Source organism: Antechinus flavipes, chromosome 2, assembly GCF_016432865.1.
Source record: "Antechinus flavipes isolate AdamAnt ecotype Samford, QLD, Australia chromosome 2, AdamAnt_v2, whole genome shotgun sequence".
In the NCBI taxonomy this organism is placed as follows: Eukaryota; Metazoa; Chordata; class Mammalia; order Dasyuromorphia; family Dasyuridae; genus Antechinus; species Antechinus flavipes.
The window spans coordinates 294,908,539-294,928,753 of record NC_067399.1 but is presented as its reverse complement, the minus strand read 5'-3'; positions in this window follow the sequence as shown (position 1 = coordinate 294,928,753).

Below are 20,215 nucleotides of genomic sequence, written 5' to 3'. Positions count from 1 at the left end.
ACATGTTTCAACACACAGGAGGAGGACATTGAAGATCAGGCACTAAATATGCTAGCAAATGTGGAAAATACATATTACTTCTTGTCAGAGGAAAAATGAATATCCATTATTTAAAATAAAAACATAAATATTAATTTCTATGCTTTGTTTAACAAATATTCAAGTGAGACACAACACATTAAAATAAATTCACAAAGATGAAGCAGTGTCATCAATAGTTTTGACTGACACAAAAAGTTATCATAAAGATCAATACTCATAGAATTATAGAATTGTAAGGGACTTCAAAAGTTATCCAAACTCCCCACCCAAAAAGTAAAACCCCTCTAGACTCCAAGTGAACACTTCTATTAAGTGAAACACATTACCTTCCAAGGGCAATCCATTCTGTTTTTTAAAGCTCTAGTTCTTAGAGAGTCTTTGCTTATAATAATAACTCAGTCTTATATAATGCCAGCCTATGAGGCAAATGTAAAAGTATCATTTTTTCCACTTTACAGATTAGGAAACAGACTCTGAAAAGCAGAATGGCTTGGTCACGATCACAATGTTAGCAAGTGTCAAATATGGGAATTTGAACCAACTTGCCCAGGAATTTATCCAACAGACCATGTTATCTCTCCTGTCAAATTTATTATATTCTGCCAAAATCTACCACTCTTGTAACATCTACCCAGTGGTCTTATTTCTCTTCTGGAACCAAGCAATAAAGGTCTAATTCCTTTTCCATACAACATGTTTTAAATATTGGAAGACAGTATTAAATTATCACAAAGTTTTTTCTTCTCCAACTAAATATTGCCAGTTTCTTCCAAACAAGATTTGTATGGTAGTTTTCCCAATTATCTTGTCATCCTGGTGACTCTTCTCCAGACAAACTCCATTTTCTCAGTATTGATATAAATAAATTAATCTGCAGTCTCATCAACTGGGTATTCTCTCCAACAACATCTATTCTGAGTTCATATCTTCACAATAGCCAGAGAGGAGTCCATCCAATATTCTATGAATCTTTCATATTTTTTCTTGACATCATGAAGATACCAATAGAGCATATGGGCTATTCAATAGTTATATCTTGCTCTCAATCATGTGAGAAGTCTATATTTTTCACTCATACATTTCTTCAATGACATATTTCACTCAAATTCCCTTTCAGAATTTATTTTATGAAATATGTCACAATCTACTCATATCTATCATTTGTCTCAAAACTGGATATAAGAGTCTAAATATGATCTGACCCAAGAAAAATATCAATTCCAATGACTGGACATCACAATTTAATTGATGTACATTTCTCCACATCCCATATTTGTCCAATTTATTTTTTTGCAATTCAAATGCAGAACTTTTAAACTAACCCTATTAAATTTAATCCTGTTAGTTTCAGTGTCATTCAAGCCTGTCCTTGGATTCTGATTCTGTCATTCACTGTATTAGCTAGACACCACCAAGTAAAGAGGCAGCCAAGAGAAAGCCAAAGGAATACCAATCAGTAGAGACTAGAATGAAATACCGAAGGATGAACTCAATAAATCAATAAATAAACATTTATTAAGTGCTTAATACATGCTTGTTTCTGTGCTAAGCACTGGGGAAACAAAAGAGGCAAAAAAAAAAAAAAAAAAAAAACCACTGTCCTCAAGGAACCTGCAATCTAATGGGGAAGATAACAAAGCAAGCTATATACAGGACAAATAGGAAATAACAGAAAAGACACTAGAATTAAGAAAGATGGGAGAAGGCTTCCAGTAAAAGATGGAATTTTAGTTGGAACTTAAAGCCAGAAAAATCATTTGATAGAGTGAAGAAGGGAGAATATTACATTAATGGGGAATAGTGAGAGAAAGTAACCAATAGCTATGTCTTGTCCATGAAATAGCCAAAAGGCTAATGTCAAGGGAAGTAAGGTGTAAGAAGATAAAAAGGCAAAAGGGGAAAACTATGAAGACCTTTGAAGGCCAAACAGAGCATTTTGTATTTGATCCTAGAAGCAATACAGGAATTTATTGAATTGAGGGAGGAAAATAAAATGATCAGATCTGTGCTTTAAGAAAATAACTTCACTGACTGAATGGAGGATGGATTGGAGCAGAGAGAGAGGTAAACCAGACAGACCCACCAGCAGGCTATCACGATGGTCCTGGCAGGAGGTGGTAAGGGTCTGTACCAGAACGTGTCATTGTTATAGCAGAGAAGGGGCATATTGGAGAGATGATGGAAAGGTGAAATTGGCAGACCTTGGCAATAGATTGGATGTAATGTGGGAGAAAGTAGTATGGAGTGAGAGAAAGTGAATAGTCTAGGCTGACTCCTAGGTTTCAAAGCTTGAAGAACTGAGAGGAACTTCCCTAAAAAAGGGAAGAAGAAGATAGGGTATAGGGGACAAGATTATGAGTTCCATTCTTGGGCATGTTGAGTTTAAGATGTCTACATCCAGTAGGAGATGTGAGATGGAAGTGAGAAGAGACTTTGAAGCAGGTAGATCTGAGATTTGATTTAGAGATGCTAATTAAACCATTGAAAGCTGAAGAGATCACTGAATGAAATGGTATAGAAGCAGAAGAGGGCCCAGGACTGAACTCTGAGAGAAATACCTAGAGTTTGAGGGTATTATCTGGAGGAGAATCCAACTAAAGAGACAAAAAAAGAGGGGTCAGTTAACTAGGAAAACTGGGAGAGAATGGGGTTGCCAAAACCAAAAGAGGAGACTATTTCAAAGAGGAGAGGCTGATAAATAGTATTGAAGGCTATGGAGAGGTCAAGAAAAATGAGAACAGAAAAAAAGCCCATTGGATTTAGTAACAAAGAAATCATCAGAAATTTTGGAGAAGACAGTTTCATTGAAATATTAGTTGGAAGTTGGTTTGTAAAGGGTTAAAAAGAGAAAGAGGAAAGAAAGAAAGTGGAGATACTTATTGCAAATAGGCCCTATCCAAAATGAAGGCTGTAGGAGGAACTGACTAATTAGAGAAAGTGGACAATTCTTCCAGGGAGACATTCTAAGGTGAGTGGGATATGGGCATAGTAGGCTGTTCCAAAGTAAGGGGGTCCCAAGTGCTAAGGGAAGTTCTAGGATGAACCAGCAGTATAAGGAACATGGTTTTGAAGTCCATAGATAGTTAGGAACAAGACAGGATCAGGAGACAAATGAAAGTTGCATTATAATCACATGCAGAAACTTATTCTCCATATATACTAGTTAAAGCAAAGTCAATTTAACAAAGTTACATAACTTTGTAATACAGTTATATAATGATAGGTTTTCTGTACATCACTCTTTTTTTAATGAATGAAAAAGCATTTATGAAACACACTGTGGTCAAAACATTGTACAAAGCAATAAGAATACAAATAGAAAGGTAATTCAGCCCCTCCTTCCAAGGAGTTCATATTCTTATGGGTAATAGAATATAAGCATAAAGTGTCAGCTGAAAATCAGACAGAAAAATCCCATGGTTCTTAGGGTGGAGCAGCAAAACAGAAGATTTCTCTTCTTTAATGTCATTTTCACTGATAAAATCATATCAGTTTCTGAGACTGAAGCACTGAGCAGGGACAAGGATTTTCGTTTCCAGAACCTTCTTTCCTGAGCCTTTAGTAATTGTGGCTATAATTTCTGCTCTTGCAGTAATTCAGTTGAATCTCCACTCAATTAATTTCTTTCTTCCTTTTCAAGATGATGGCTATGGACACAGTGCTAGAAACATTGCTGTTTCCAAGACTTTTCTCAAGGATCCTAAGCTGTCTCCACTAGAAGAGAGAGGAGATAATGGTCAAGGATTGGCTTGGCACATGGTGCCTCGTCTCTCCCTCTGTCTGGCTATTTCTACATTGCTCTTCACCACAAAAAGTCATAACAAAGAGAATCAGAGTGCAATTATTTCTTGATTATAATGTTTGGTTAAGTAGAGCAAAATTCAATTTAAAGGCCCTTCTTCAACAAGGCACTGATACCTTTGTTTCAGTCTCTGACTCTAAATATATCACAAACCAGGAAAATGCACATTTACCAAAAGCATTCTTCATTGTGATAGTAGATATGTCTTTTAGAGTCCAAAAAAAGAGGAATATCCTATAGATAGTGAGAAATAATAGCACTTTACGGTATACAAGGTACTTTCTTTCCAACAGTTTCATAAAGTAGATAGTGAAAAAAAATTCACACTATTTTTAAAATGAGAAAACTGAGACTCTGAAAAGTTATATGCTTTGACCATGACAACACAACTAGTATCCGAAGTTCTTCAAAGTTCACCTGACTATAAGTATGTCACTTTTCACTATGGCTGACCCCACATTTTAACCCTGCTAATTTCCCCCTTCTCATGTTCCCTAATCTGCTTCCTACTTGAAATTGCAAGCAGCTTGGAACAAGTTGTCAAAGTGCTGTTTTACACCTCAATTCAGAGAATTATCTTAACTGCAAAATTCTAGTTTTAATGAACAAATAGGTGTTGGGGAAAAAATTCTACACACCCAAAAGGGCAAAATGAATGAACATACTCAGGATAAGTAAAGCAGTTTAAAATTTTAATACACTCCTGCAGAAGTAGGTGTGAAAACTCCATATGAGTTCATACACTGATACAGAAAGGAGAACAAGCTCTAAGGTTAAGTCTTACTTCTCCCTTCAGAGTTCTGCTTGACCAAGCCCTTCTGGATACAATCTTCCTCTAACTGCCTCTTACACGTTGCTCCTAGACATGTTCCCCTTCCCTGGTCTTACCTCTCATACCCACAAAAATGAGTGACTAACCCCACCCTTGGGATGTGTTGGTTAATATGTATGAGGTTCATTCATTAAACATGTTTAGTGCTTGCAAAAAACTTGAGTTCAGTCATTAACCTCAGACAATTTTAGCCAGCTTTAGGTCTGGGTCTCTTTATCAGAAACTGTGATTTAGCTAGCTTCTTGACTCACAAGGTGATTGGTTGAAGATATCTTAACAGGATGTTTCATCCCTCATTGTTGTCCTTGTTAGCAATATTTGTGGAAACCTATCAACATTGTTTATACAGATATGAAGTAATATCTGCTCAGAGCCTTGTAAGTTACTATGATAGAATGCAAGTATGAGAGATTTTACTACTTTTAATCAGAATTTGTGTTGAACTCCATATCCTAAGTAACTAAGTAAATAAATTTTTCAGCTTGCAATCTGCTTGCTAATTATTTATTCATGTATAGGATTAGGTCCTTAAAGTACATTATTCTTTCAAGATGAGGATAAAATATATCTTCAAAGGAGAAGAATAGGATAAAGATGATAAAGTTTTAAATTTTGATGAAGTATACTTTGAGAAAGCAACAAAAGTAGGTTAAGAAATAGTTTCTACATATATATTATATTATGTTTGTGTATGTGTGTAATAAAGGCTTTAAATATGATTTAGTAATAAATTATCAAAATTGGATTAAGGATTTACATGTAAAATTATATTAATAATTGCAAAATTTTTAATCATGTTATTTTCCTATTAGGAAGTCTTTCTCTGATAATATTCGGAGACAGAAGGGCTGATTTTCCAAGTCAGACTCTCTTGGATCCTTTCTAAGATTCTTTCTTCAATCTGTTGATATCATTGTCTATAGCAGGTACAAGATTTAGGTAAAATAGTAAAAGCAAGTGAAACTGAAATTCTCTGAACTTTCAAGTGAATCATGGGTTTTTAATCTGATGATCAATTGTTTTTTGACTATTAGGATTTACTGTATAATTTTTGAACTAGTTTTCGCCACATGAACTAATTACTAGAATTCCAAATTTAGGAGATTGTACTAAATGGTATTGTGTTATTACTAGCACATTTTAGTTGTGTTAAATAGGACTGTCTTCAAATGACCTTGAACAAGAAAAATAGAACTACTAAGAGGAACCCCCTCCAAGCTGTACTGATAATGACATAGAATTTCCAAGGGGAGATATTTTCAAGGACCAGAGAATTACATGAGACAGCTAGATCTCAAAATGTAACTTCTGATTACATGGACATTGATTACCAGGAATAAGGAAACGATATTAATATTAATGATCATTATTTTATTACTTTGACTTTAATGTTTCATGTTGCTTATGTTCACCTACAAGAGGAGCCTAAATTCCTTGTATTTATTGTTTAGGAATTCCTTCTGCAATTTCTGTTCAACTGAAAGCTCTTCTTCTGTTTCTATTAACCTCACTTTATCCACATTTAAGAAAATAATAATGCTGTTTGAAACTAATCAAGTAGAAGCCAAAGGGAAGTTTGAGCTGACTAAAATCATTTATTTATCAGCTACAATAGCTAAAAGGGGATATATAAATCTCTCCTTTCAATTAATCCATTGTGAACCCTCTATTTTAATAGATTAATCTATAATTTGACTTAGTTTACATATAGAATCTGTTTCACAAAGTTTATCTCCTTAAGGGATGTGTGAGATTAGAATTCTGTTTAAATGTTCAACTTTTAAGACATTGAAGGGACCATGGGATTGTATGTTTTTGTTTTTGTTTTTTGGTGATTTGGTGGCCAAATGCATGGCCATAGTGCATTTGTTACTTAGTTCAAATTTTAATCCCTTGATTTATAGCTTTCCAAGACTAAGAAGGACTTTGTGCCTTCCTTAGGATCCTTCACTATTCTGTACAACTCCTTGATACAAATCTTGACCTTTAAGGGCACCCCTGACCATGTTATGGTAAGAATGTGATTTATGAGGCTCCTCTTTTAAAAGGATGTTGTACTTTTATAAAAACAAAAGGGGACAATTATGGTTCCACCATTGGTTCACTTGTTAGTTCCTCCCTACTATATGCCCTGACTTTGTTCCCACTTGAGATTGCATGCGACCCAGAATAAAGTGTCAACATGTCTTGTTTTGCATCCTGATTCCAAAAATTAGTTTAACCTCACTATCCTCAGTTCAGTGGACAGATATGAAATAAGATCTGCCCCACAGCCCTAAAAACAGATACTCCAATCCCACTACCTCCTGTTTTATAGAAACACTGCTTCCTCCCTCAACTGTGTGACTCTTTAAATGCCCCTCACTGGCAAACTCAATAAACCTTGTTTTAATTTAAAATATCTGGTCTGGCTATCAGCTACCTGTGTCTATTCAGTTCATCAGGTTTTCCCATTTGTAGATGACATTGTAAATGATATAAGTTCCAGAAGTCATTGTTATTATCCACCTTCAATAATTCTTCATAGGGTTGAAAAGAGCCATTTACATCCAGAGAGACCTATAAAGACGGAACGTGGATCAAAGCATCTTTTTGTTGGCATTGTTTGTTTGCTTGTTTTTGCTTTTTCATTTTTTTCCCTTTTGATTTGATGTGTGTGTGTGTGTGTGTGTGTGTGTGTGTGTGTGTGTGTGCAGTAAGACAAGTATGGAAATATGCTTAAGAATAATTGGGAAGGGGAAAGAAAGGAAGAGAGAAAGAAAAATTTGAAAAACAAGGTTTTGTGAAGGTGAACGTTGACAACTTTGTATGTATTTGGAAAAATAAAATATCATTTAAAAAAACTTCGTAAATACTGATGAACTAATTTAATAGCTTGTGTGATAAGACTATTTTCCTAACCAACTTCTTTCAGCCCCAGCTTTCCTGACATAACTTCTCCTGATTCTCTATAAGCTAAAGTAGTTTAGATCCAGAACAAAGATGTTCCTGAGACTTGATTAGACTCAGCTTCTCTGATTATTTCTTCACTACATATCTTTATTGTTCATGGGAGAATGACAAATAATGATTTTCACACCAAAAAAGTCATTAAAAACAATTCACAGAGGAGGATTATAGGAAGATGGTGGAGTAGATCAGGAAATTTCAAACTCTCCAGATTTTCCCCACAAATGGAACAAATTTGTGCCTCAAGGCAAACATAGACTGATGAAAAATCAAGAAAATTTGGGGCAGAACAGGGGCTGGGATTAACCCAAGTGCAAACCCCTCCAGGTTAGTGACACAGAAACACTACGTTGGGGGGCCTAAGTCAGCAGAAGCCATAGAAACTTTCACCTCCCAGACAGCTTGAGGAGATGGGGGCTGATGAGCCCCAGGCCCAGCTGCGCTGCTGAGAAACGCTGCTGCTGAGAAACGGCCCTTAGCCAGAACAGCCCCCAGTGAGTGCAACAGTGGGGCGGGGACAATACTGGCTGGAGATATAGGGGTGCTTACACTAATCCTTATTGTGGTAATCTTTTTCTTCACAAAAACGCAGCCAGGTGATAAAAGTTCAGATCTTTTATTATTTCCAATATAGCCCGGTTAGCTTAGAGGCCTATCTCTCTGCTTTGTTCCAAGAGCTCTCTCCAAATGTCTTTAAATCCAAAGGTCTGGTCCTTCAGCCTCTGCCTCTGCTTTCTTCAGCCTCCAGCCAACTCCAGTCTTCATGTCATTCCGGTGAAAATCTCGACTTGTAGCGTCTTCACTCTCTGAAGAACTCTCCGACTGGCCCATTGGCCTATTTATGCTCCTTCCAGAGAGAGGGATTATGGGTAGTTCTACTTAGTACCTTGTTTCAGGTTCTGCCCAAAACATCTTCTTGTAAGATTAGATCAACTCTAATTCGTTAACAGTTAGTAAGGATTCCAACATCTCCCCCTTTCTTTTGTTTTAAAACATAGGGGGTTTCTGAGGGGGTACACATAAAGCCATCAATATGGGCCAGAACTTTGTAACAGATATATATGGTATACATAAATCCATCAATATGGGAGGCATTATACATAATTTACATAAGCACATAGCAATATAACACAGGCTAGTAGTAATGTAACAAATAACATGAATCATCCTGAAAATTTACACATGTCCATAAGTCCTAGAAACAGTCCAATAGGATTCCATTGTCCATTAGTTCATGTGCCAGGAATCTAATAATTCCTGTAAGCTCTGAAGTACTGCAAAAGGTCTCATCAACAATTTTTCATCTCAGGGAATCCAGTGATTCTTGCTGGTTTTTCAGGAACTGAAAGCTGAGGATTTTAAAGTTCTTTTGACAGTCTCATTGTTAGCCTTTTCCACCTGTGGAAATATAAGCAGATCCTCTTCCCCAAGCAATTAACCTAATTCCCTTCTATTTACCAAATTTGGGATTTCTTCTCATCATCTGGTAATTACATTGGAGTTGTTCGCATTGGATATTGTCTTGTTGTCTTAAAAGGCCTGTATTCTCCCCAACTGTAATCCTGATTGCTTTTCTGTTGGTTGATGACATCAGAGTACTGAATTTCTGAAGTCTCTCTGGGTGTAACCTCAGTTGCTATCATGCCCCACCTGTCCTTTGATTGATACTTTAGAGCTGGGCCCTGCCTCTCATTCCTCTGGGTCAATATACATTTAGAAGCCCAGTGAAAGCGTTGGTTACATTTTGGACATGGGGTTTTGGGTTTTCTCTCACCCTGTCTTCTCACTCTATCTCCATTTCTACATTGGGCTCTTAGATGTCCAACTTTTCCGCAATGAAAACATCGACGAGTTTCTCTAGAATTCCTCTGCCAAGAAGGACCTTGTCTTTCCATGTTCATCATAGTCTGGGCATAATAAGCATTTGTGCCCACTGTGGCACAGCGTCTAATGATCTCCTCTAAAGGAGCATTTTTGTCTAGCCCCCATATAATTCTCTTGCAAATCTCATTGGCATTTTCCTTAGCCAAATGTCTAGTCATTATTTCTGTTGCTGCATTGTCTCCAATGGTTCTTATTACAGCTGTTTGTAAACGTCCCACAAAATCTGCAAAAGGTTCGTTGGGACCTTGCTCTATTTTTGTGAAAGCATTATTTAACATCTTCACATAAGATGATGTAGCCCCATAAAGAGTGCAACCCTTTTTCAAATCTTTAATTTTTCCCAAATTAAAAGAAGTGTATTTTCTCTCTTTTTGACCTGAGGAGTTGAGCTCTTCAATCACAGGATATGCATTTATAAAATCAGATATATCTTCTCCTTCATTTTTTGCCTTAATTAATGCTTTTTCTAATCTTGTCAAATTCTGCTTTACAGGAGAAGCTAACTGTGTTTCTGTCTCTCTCCCTCCCCCTTGTTCTACCCATGAAGGGTTAATTGCGGGGGGAGGGTCATGAGATATGGAATCACCTAATTCCTCCTGCTGTGAAGTATCATACTCAGAATTGTAATTAACTCCATTCTCATCTGATTCGTCCTCCTTTTCACCTAGTAAAATTGGCAATTCTTCCTCCTGTACTTTCCTTTTCATCATTCTATCACTTAAATAACTTCTTATAGCCAATTGTATTACATTATATGTATTAATTATTGAGTTAGGCCCATTTTTATCATAGAATTGACAAAGATCCTCTCCAACCAATTTCCATTCATTTAGATCTAATTCCTTATCAAGAGAGAAACAAGGACATATGTCCTTTACAGTTTGTAAAAGTTCAGTGATTTGCTGTAAACTTATAATTAAACCTTGGCTTTCCATAATTTTGACAATGCTCTCTAAACATTTTCCTTGAACAGAAACAGGCTGTTTTCTAAATATCTGTCCCATCTTAGCTGAAATTCTACTTTAACTCTTCTAACAAAATTTCTTTGTTGCACTCACCCTAATTTCTGGGTTGAAGTTTTTTCCACTGGATCAGGATCAGAGGCTTTTCCACTTGAATCAGGATCGGGGCTTTTCCACTTGAATCAGGATCGGAGCTTTTCCACTGAAATCCACTGAGGGGTCTGTTTGTCCCACGTTCAGGGCGCCAAAATATTGTGATCTTTTTCTTCTCAAAAAGCGCAGCCAGGTGATAAAAGTTCAGATCTTTTATTATTTCCAATATAGCCCGGTTAGCTTAGAGGCCTATCTCTCTGCTTGGTTCCAAGAGCTCTCTCCAAATGTCTTTAAATCCAAAGGTCTGGTCCTTCAGCCTCTGCCTCTGCTTTCTTCAGCCTCCCCAGCTCCAGTCTTCATGTCATTCCGGTGAAAATCTCGACTTGTAGCGTCTTCACTCTCTGAAGAACTCTCCGACTGGCCCATTGGCCTATTTATGCTCCTTCCAGAGAGAGGGATTATGGGTAGTTCTACTTAGTACCTTGTTTCAGGTTCTGCCCAAAACATCTTCTTGTAAGATTAGATCAACTCTAATTCGTTAACAGTTAGTAAGGATTCCAACACCTTATCATTTTAAAAAATGAACCAGCAAAAAAGAAAGAACAGCATCATAGAAACTTACTACGGAAATAGGGAAGACCAGGTTTCATCCTCAGAAGAAAATACTGGCAAAAAGAGCTTTTTCTACCCCAAAGAGTAATGGTATATGGCTCTCTGTCCAGAAAGAATTTGTAGAAGAACTCAAAAAATAATTTAAAAATCAAATGAGAGACATCAAAGAAAAAATAAAAATAAAAACCATCAAAAAAAAGAAAATTATGAAAAAGTTATCCAGCCAGAAAAAGAGATGTAGAATCTTAAAGATGAAAATAGCTGTTTGTGCATACCCTTTGATCCAGCAGTGTTTCTATTAGGCTTCTGTCCCAAAGAGATGATAAAGGTCCCCACATGTGCAAAAAAATGTTTGTAGCAGACCTCTTTCTAGTGGCAAGAAATTGGAAACTGAGTGGATGCCCATCAGTTGGGGGATGGCTGAATAAGATATAGTAAATGAATGTTAATAGAATTTTATTGTTCTATAAGAAATGATCAGGAAGATGATTTTAGAGAGGCCTGGAGAGACTTACATGAATTGATGTTAAGTGAAATGAGCAGAACCAGGGGATCATTATACACAGCAACAAGAATACTATATTGAGAATCAATTCTGATGAATGTGGTTCTCTTCAACAATGAAATGATTCAGACTAGTTCCAATTGTTCAGTGATGAAGAGAGCCATCTACATCCAGAGAGAGAACCATGGAAACAAAGTATGGAACATAACATAGCATTCTCACTCTCTCTTAATGCTTGCATTTTATTTTCTTTCTCATTTTTTTCCCGTTTGATTTTTCTTGTTCAGCAAGATAAATGTATAAATAGGGACGCATATATTGGATTTCTACTATGTTTAACATATATTGGATTACTTGCCATCTAGGGGAGGAAGTGAGGGAAGGGGAAAGGAATTGAAATATAAGGTTTTGCAAGGGATAATATTGAAAAATTATCCATGGATATGTTTTGAAAATAAAAAGCTTTAATTAACAAAAAAGAAAGAAAATAATGCTTTGAAAATTAGAATTGAGCAACGGGACTCAGTGAAGCTATAAGTGATCAAGAAAAAACAAAATAATATAAAGGATGAAACAAATAGAACAGAATGTGAAACATTTTATAAGAAAAACAACAAATCTGGAAAAGAAATCAAGAAGAGAAAATATGAGAATAATTAGACAAAAAAAAGAACTTTGACATAAAAATGCAAGAAATATTTCAGGAAAATTGTTTTAGAGTAATAGATCATGAGGGAAAAGTAGAAACAGAAAAAAAATCACATATTACCACCTCAAAGAGATCCTTCATGAAAAACATATAAGAATATTATTGCCAAATTTTGAAACCTCCAGATCAAAGAGAAAATTATGCAAGAAGCAAGAAAAAAAACTCTACAATTATAATTGTATAGAACTTAGCAGCAGCCACAATAAAAAAACCACAAGTTCTAGGATCATATATATCAGCAATCAAAAGAACTAGACCTCAGCCAAAAATATCATATCCAGCAAAATTATCTATAATACTAAATGAAAAAACATGGACATTTAACAAACTTGAAGATTTTCAGGACTTTCTAACAACCAAACCAGAATTCAGTAGAAAATTTAACATATAAGAGCTAATATCCAAGATTAATTTTAAGTAATTTAGTGTTAATAAATTGTTTGTGATTTCTACATGGAAATGATTGACATCAGGAATTGAGTAGCTCAAAAGAGTCATACAAATTAACTGAGGAGTAAGAATAGACACATGGTCATTAGAGGAGGAGGGCTCATAATTCTGAAAACTTACTCACACTAGAAATAGGTAAAATAGACAACATTATATATACCATTAAATATATATTATTGACCCAAAATCTATAAAGAAATAAGGAGGGGGCAGAAAAAACAGAGGGGAATGCAAATAGGTATGGAGAGATAGGAAAAAAGAAATGTGTATAAGCACTATGACATAGATCAGAAGCCGATTTTATTAAGAAAAAAAAGTATGGCTAGTAGTCATTGATCCTATTAGACACAGTCAAACTTGAAGATTCAGTTAAGAGAAAAACTTATATTGTATGTCAGCGATACTAATACTGTTTTAAATGCATGTTTATATATGGGTAAATGCATGTGTGTACACATTTGTGTGTTTGAGTATATATAGATGTATATGCATGTTGCCCTATATATGTGTGTGTGTGTGTGTATAAGTGTGTATGGGGGGGGGTAGGTCTATTTTAAACATAATTATATTAATGGAGAATATGGATCATTAAAACAACAAAAATTCATTTTAATATTTACTATGTGCTAGGAAGTATATTAAACATTGGAAAAATAAAGACAAAAGTACAGTAATTCCTTCCCTCAAGAAGCTTACAGTCTAATAGGAAAAACAATATTTACTTTTATAGAGATACACAAGACACAAAATAGACATGATATAATCTTGAAAGGGAAAGCACTAGGATCTTGGGGACATAAAAGGACTTTGTGTAGAAGGTAGAGTTTAACTTGAATCTTAAGGGAAATCAATGTCTCTAAGAGGCAGAAGTGGGAAAGATTGGGGAAGTTCTATGCAAAAGCATAGAGCCATGAGAAGGACTTTCATTTGTGACAACCAGCAAGAAGACCTGTTATGGCCAGATTTTAGAATACCTAAGGGAAATTTATGTATAATAGGACTAGATACAAAGAATAGGACCAGGTCACAAATCCCTTTAATTATCAAAAAGAGGAGTTTATAGATCAAGGGAGAGGTGGATGGGAGTGGAGGTTAACATGGTCAAAGCTGAACTTTAGGAAAATTATTTTGTGGAGATATTAGAATGGGGAATGACTTCAAAAAGAGAGGCCATTTGGGAGCCCAAGTGAGAAATAAAGAAGGCCTGGATTAGGATAGTGGCTATATGAGTGGAGATAAGGGGATATAGATACAGGTATATGAAAGATATTGTGCAGATAGAAGGTATATTTGGCAGTTGATTGGAGTAAAATGAATAAGAGTAAGGAGTTAAAGATGACACCAAGATTGGGAACCTCTGTCACAGGAATGATGATGATGTTTTAAGGTATAACAAGCTATTTATAATAGCATTGTGGGGTAGCAAAGATCTAGATACAAAGGAGATATCTATCTGCTGGAGAACAGCTAAATAAACTGATATAAAAGGGAAATGGAATGTTACTATGTTTTAGGAAAAGACAAATAATGATAACTAAAGAGAAACATGACTATATATGTGTGTGTGTGTGTATGTGTGTATATATATATGTATATATATATATGATATAAAGATATGATATGATATATATATATATATATGATCATATGATATGAAGTAAGAAGAGCCAGGAAAATGATGTACACAATGAATACTACAATGTAAATGATGGGGGGGAGGGGGACGAAGCAAGGAACAGCATTATGACATCCAGTTTGAAGTGTTTACTAGGCAATTGGAAAAGAGAAACTAGAGATCAGAAGAAAAGTCACAACTATATAAAATAGAATAAAGGTATTAATTGAATTGATGAGAGCTGATGAGATCACCAAATGAAACAGGACAGAGCTATGCAGCACACACACTCAGCAGGTATGACCTAGATAAAGATCTAGCAAAGGAGGCTGAGAAAATGTTATTAGAGAGGAGAAGAACTGGGAGAGACCAAGAGTCATGAAGACCTAGAGAAAAAAGGGTATCAAGGAGAAAAGGGTGTGTCAAAGGTTGTAGAATGATCAACAAAGATAAGGATTGAGAAAAGATCATTAGATTTGACCATTAAGAAATTGTTAGTAACTTTGGAGAGAACAGGTTCAATTGAATGATGAGGCCAAAAGTTCTACTATAGGGAATTTTTAAATATGAGAGAAAGCCAAGTGGAGACAGCTATTGTAAATGTTTCCTAAAATTTAGCCAAAAAGAGAGGCGAGATACTGGACAATAGCTGATAGGATTGGATGGATCAAGTGAAGATTTTTATAGTATGGAAGAGACATGAGCATGTTTGTAAAAGCAGTAGGGAAAGCAGCCAATTGTCAGAGAGATAATGAAGAAAAGTGAGTGGAACTATATATTATGTAGGAACTGAATTAAGCCATCAAGCTATTTCCCTCCAGAGATTGAAATGGTGTAAGGGTGATTATGCCCTCCCAAGAGCTGGGGGAAAATGTTTATATGTTTCTTTTTATGACCTAAAGGTAAATACTCATTTGTAAAAGCTAATCTATTAAATTAAAAAGAACCTAGGTACAAGAAACCTTTGAAAATTGAAGGAAGACAATTACTGTGGCTTTAGTCAATAGCAGACTACACATCCTTCAGTCCTCTTAAAGATACTGGGGAACCTTTGAGGAGGGGATGAAAAATACCACACCTGGCCTTCAGGCAGTGGAGACTAGGGTAATTGCTGTTACACTATGATTATTGCATCTTGAGGGGTTTTTTTTGGTTAGTTTCTAAATATTGAAGTACTTGTCTTTTCCATGTTCCTGTAGAATTTTATCCTTTTCTTCAAGTTCGTATTTACTTCCACTCCTGCTTTCTGAAATATACACAATATAAACATTCTCTCAAAGTCATCCATCAAATAATCATTGCTTTCAAATAGACCCAGATCCAACTTATGTAGACTTCTTTCAGTGGCTGAGTCTACAGGACATCAAAATTGATGACAAAAATAATTCAATCAATTAAAAATCTGATCTACATAATGACCCCTTTCCTCCTTCCTCTTAAAAATGGGAACGAGTAACTTTTTATGAATTAACAAAATGCCTTTATATCTTGAAGACAAAACTTCAGTCTTTCAACATTGTCAGTGCTGTGTAGAATCAAACAAGCTTAGAGTTAGAAGAGACTTCAGAGATCATTTAATTTAATTGCTTTCTCTATGTAGGAATTCCTTCAATCTTCTCCTTGATATATGGATATCTATCCTCTACTTAAAGATATTAAGTAGTGCATACTTCGTATCATTAGGTTGCCCATCCAGATGTCCAGCTCTAATTGTTAGATTTTTTCTCATATTAAAATGGAATCTCTTTTATTATTATTTCCACAGTGTCCTAGTCTAGATTATTTCAAACATTTGAATACATCAAATGTGTAATTTACCTTACCAAATTGTCATCTCTTAAGGTATTCATGGTAAGTTACGATGGCAAAAAAATTTTCAATAGCCTATTCTCTGCACAGTTATTGAGTTTAAAGTATGTACAATCATTTCTAAATTAGTAAAAGATTAATAAGATATTCCAACTTCTGTCATCAAAAAAATTAAATTCAGATATAATTTTATTGGTAATATTTCTTGTTATTTTCATGTTTTCTTCAAAAATTGTTCTTTGGTAATATAAAGATGTTATGATGATGAGAGCCAGTGAAGTATATTGAATAAAGTGCCAGCCTCTGAATCAGGAAAATTTAGATTCAATTCTCAACTCTGATACATATGAGATCTTAGATAAGTAACTTGACCTTTCCTACTTTGGCAACTCTCTAAAACTATAAGATACCAAACACTTGTTGATATGCATTTGTTAGAGGGAGTTTTCCCATCTAGGAGTTCCCTATACTGATAAATCCATAGCTTTGAATTAATTTGAAATTTGAAACCCCCAAAAATATTAATTCCCTTAAGATTCTAACAGATACTAATAGCATATATTTTTTTAATTCTTGAAAAATCAAAATATTTCCTTCTAATTCTAGAAAAATAGAAATTTCTTAACATCCTCATGAATCACTGGCATAAAATTTCCATCTTTAACAAAATCCTTTTTCTCATGATTTTATTTGGCATTTGTAACAACACCCAAAAATTATTTCCCAAGTGAATTTGGAGCATCAGTCTCCAAAGTGCTATCTGATATGGTCCTATGAGAGAAATCTCCTATTAGTCATCTAAATGTCTACTTATTCCATGTGAACAAAATAATATACATAAATACCCACTGAATACGAAAAAGGTTGCCAAATTATTGATAGTCATTAGTTAAGAAGGAATTCAACTTTTTACCACCAAAAAATGGGGTCAATAAATATTTCTTGAAGATAGCATCCAGTAGCTATCAATTTTCTCATAAAATCCAAAGTAATTTTGTTTTAATTGGTACTATGATTTTTTTTATTTTACTAAGAATCCATTTTCTATAAGCAACCTCAAATCTAGGCTTCCAGGCAGGTTGCTGTGCTTTTTAAAGTTGTTTTTTCTATGAGGCACAATAGATACTTCTGGGAAACAAAACTAGGGTTCTCTCAGTCATTGAAACACTTTTAGTAACTTTCTGGCAGGCATATAGAAAGTTCAGGAAGGAATAAAAAGAAAAAACAATTAAGTTCTCAAATTTTCAAGTTTTTCATGTTTAGCAATTCAAATTATGAACTTAATAACTAAGTGTGGATATCATATCAGATATAATTTCATGTCTGTAATTCAGGAAACTGAATTTTTTTAAATATTTTTTTAATCACAAAAAACAATTTCAAATCTTGCATGGTATTTACCCTAAAAAAAATTTTTTTTGTTATAAAAAGGAAACCTCAAGTTCTTTTCAATTGTCTTATCCTGATATGATAAGGTATAGTAAAAATAAATTTGTTTCCTTAATATAACTGACTCCATTTTATTATAAGTCTCCATTTTGTAACTGAGCAATTATGTAAATTGTTTTTCTGTAGCATTATGACTTGAGTGGTACAGTTTGACAATGACATATGTGATCCCCAAATTTAGTTAAAAATAAAAAAAAATTACTAATGATGTACTCCCCACATTTGATAAATAGCTATTAATGATGTGTTCCTCAAATTTGATAAATAACTGCTAATGACCTATATACCACAACAACTCATAAACACTTGCTAATGATGTTAGTTTTGATTAACAGCTTTCTTTCATTATAAATTTTGATAATCAATCATCAATCAGAAATTGAGAGTAACCAGTTAATGCCCATAATTAGAACTATTAAAAAAAACCCATCAAATATACCCCTACCTCTATGTCTTCTGCCTATCTTGGTTCAGTGTATTCCCCGCATTTAAGACTCAAGCATCCCCTTATTGTGGGGCAGGCAGGTGGCACAGTGGATACAGAGCAAGACTTGCTGTTCAAATCTGGTCTGAGGCACTTGTCACTTGTCACTTAAACCTATTTGTTTCAGTTTCCTCATCTGTAAAAGAAGCTAGTGAAGGAAAAAGCAAACCACTATGGTGTCTTTGCCAAGAAAACAACATATGGGGTCACAAAGAGTCAGACATGACTGAAAAATGTTTGAATTGAATAAGGTTGAGAACAGTGCTGATCGACTAGACAACCATTTCAAAGAGACACATGGCCTCCAGTTAGGCAAAGAAGCAACTTTGTCACTGAATATCAATACAAGGCGTGCTTATTTGAAAGCCCTAGGAAATTAAAATTGTTCCTAGTGGGTTTATTGTTTGTATTATTTAACACAGAGATCAGCAAACTTTTGCTGCACAAGGGCCAAATAAAGGCAGCCACCTATTTTTGTAAGGTCTAAAATCTATAAGGCCTGTGGTCATAATTTGATGATCCCTGATCTAATAGATAAAATACCATTGTATTTGATTTTTAAAGTTTTATTACTAGGGGCAGCTAGGTGGTACAGTGGATAGAGCACCAGCCCTGAAGTTAAGAGGATCTGAGTTTAAATCTGGTCTCAGACACTTAACATTTCCTAGCTGTGTGACCTGAGCAAGTCATTTAACCCCAATTGCAAACATTTGTAAATAAAATAAGTTTTAAAAATTAAATAAATTAATAATAAGGAAAAATAAGTAAATAAAGTTTTATTACTAAAATTTTATTACTAACATTAAGAAATTTAAGTATACATAACTGAGTTTCTGTCACAGTACTTAACATAAGTAATGGTACATAGATTCTACATGTGTGTTGTCATATATTACACCTGGAATTCTCAAAGGTATTGCAGTAGAATTGAAGCTTTGGCAGATTACCAAATTGGAAGGCTGTAATCTCCATTTTTCAACTCCATTCATTTTCAGAGCGTTCTTTTTCCTCATCTCTGCCTTCTGGTTTCCCTAGCTTTTTTTCAAGTTATCAGCTAAAATTCCATCTTCTGTAAGAAACCTTTCTTGATTCCCTTCAGTGCTACTCCTTTCCCTAAGATTATCTCCAATTTACCCTGTATATATTTTATTTTCACATAAGTGTTTATACATTGTCTCCCTCATTAAATCCTTGAGATCAGTGATTATTTTTGCCTTTCTTTATAGTGCAGAGTACATAATACCATGCCTGGCACATAATAGGTACTTAATGCCTAATAAATACTATCTGATCCAGAAGCCAGTCAGAGATATTTGTAACAGTAGCTGCCCAACTAACTGAGTGCTCTAAGAGAGAGATCACAGGACACAAGAGCGCCTGGGTGTCATGTTTTAGATCTGATCATCTCTGATAACACACGTTCTAAAAACTAAAATTTCCAGGCAAGCAAAGCTGGCTCAAGTACATCAGCTAGCTAATCCATTTTTATCAGTTGGTGTGAAAGTAACAATAATTATTATTGAAGGGAGACAAATGTAAAGAATCTAGGGCTTAATCCATGCAGTCAATGCATGGATCACCAAATATTCAGAAAAACTGAATATGTATATGTATATAACATAATATGTATATGTAATAATCTAATGAACTTATAAAAAATAGTCAATTTGCAGATAATGGATCGGCTAACTCTTTAGTATATTTGGGACATAAAACCTTAGCCAAAATATCTTTGGTAGCTTTATTCCTTTACAACTCAATGTGAAAATATTTTAACAAAAATTCTGTGTTCTCACCTGTCATATTGGCTAAGATGACAGGAAAAAATAATGATAAATGTTGGAGGGGATGTGGGAAAACTGGGACACTTATACATTTTTGGTGAAGCTGTGAACTGATCCAGCCATTCTGGGAAACAGTTTGGAACTACACCCAAAGGGCCATCAAACTGCAGACCCTTTAATCCATCAGTGTCTCTACTTGATCTGTATCCCAAAGAGGTGATCATAAAAAAAGGG